The sequence below is a fragment of the Pelmatolapia mariae genome, linkage group LG8 (genome assembly GCF_036321145.2).
Source record: "Pelmatolapia mariae isolate MD_Pm_ZW linkage group LG8, Pm_UMD_F_2, whole genome shotgun sequence".
Classification (NCBI taxonomy): domain Eukaryota; kingdom Metazoa; phylum Chordata; class Actinopteri; order Cichliformes; family Cichlidae; genus Pelmatolapia; species Pelmatolapia mariae.
This window is the reverse complement of record NC_086234.1, coordinates 11,670,753-11,671,683: the sequence shown is the minus strand read 5'-3', so window position 1 is coordinate 11,671,683 and position 931 is coordinate 11,670,753.

Below are 931 nucleotides of genomic sequence, written 5' to 3'. Positions count from 1 at the left end.
TAAACAGTTTCCAATTCTGGATCTTTAAAGGAAAAGCAGCACCAAGTATCCTTCTTGTGCCCACATGAGGTCTAAACTGGCACAACACATGTATCACCAAGCAAACAGGCACCGTGATCCACCCCTTTTTAGTTTGACGAGTCGGTTACAAATGTGTGTGCATCCGATAGCAAAAGTGTATTTAACGGGTTCAGAATCAGCGACCATCATACATCCTTTGCTTCAGCCAAGACATGTGTGGACTCTTCAGTAATCTGCACGTTAACAAGCAGCGGAAATTTAACAAAACACAGTCTCTGTGGAGCATTCAGGCATGTTCCAACACAGGGATGGAGCGCTGCCCTGTGTGTCACTGCTTATCACATCATGAAGCTTTTCCTCTTTTTTTTCTTCCCCTCTCTCTCCCTCGCTTTCATACAGCCATGACTACAGCAGCTGATGGAGCCTCACTTTCATAACAAGATGATAACAAAGCCTAAAGCGAGAGTCAAACTGGCAGATTCTTTATTAAACCATAATTTGTCCGCTGAAGAGATTTTTCTTTAGGTAAAATTAGAGGGGAAAAAAGAGATAGAGAGAAAAGTTTTCTCATGAGTGTGTGCTTTTTGTGTTAATGCTAAGAAAAGAAATGTCTAGCCTTGGGCTTAAAAGATGTAGTCATAAGGAGTGGGGATTCCACCAAGCATTCGCACAACTAATAACTACAGCTTCTGACATTTCATCAAGCTGAGGCAAGACAAACTAAGGCAGATATAATAATCCCTTAACAAGCCTGGTGGCCTGCCTGAATGCTGCCCAATTTAAATGTGCTGGTTCATTACACATAACTCATGTAGATGGACAGAAAACTGCAAAGGTTGCCTGGAAATCACTCACACCTGAGACTGAGACAGCCTCTGAACGGAGGCTAAAGTGGGCAGAGGCTGCAGGC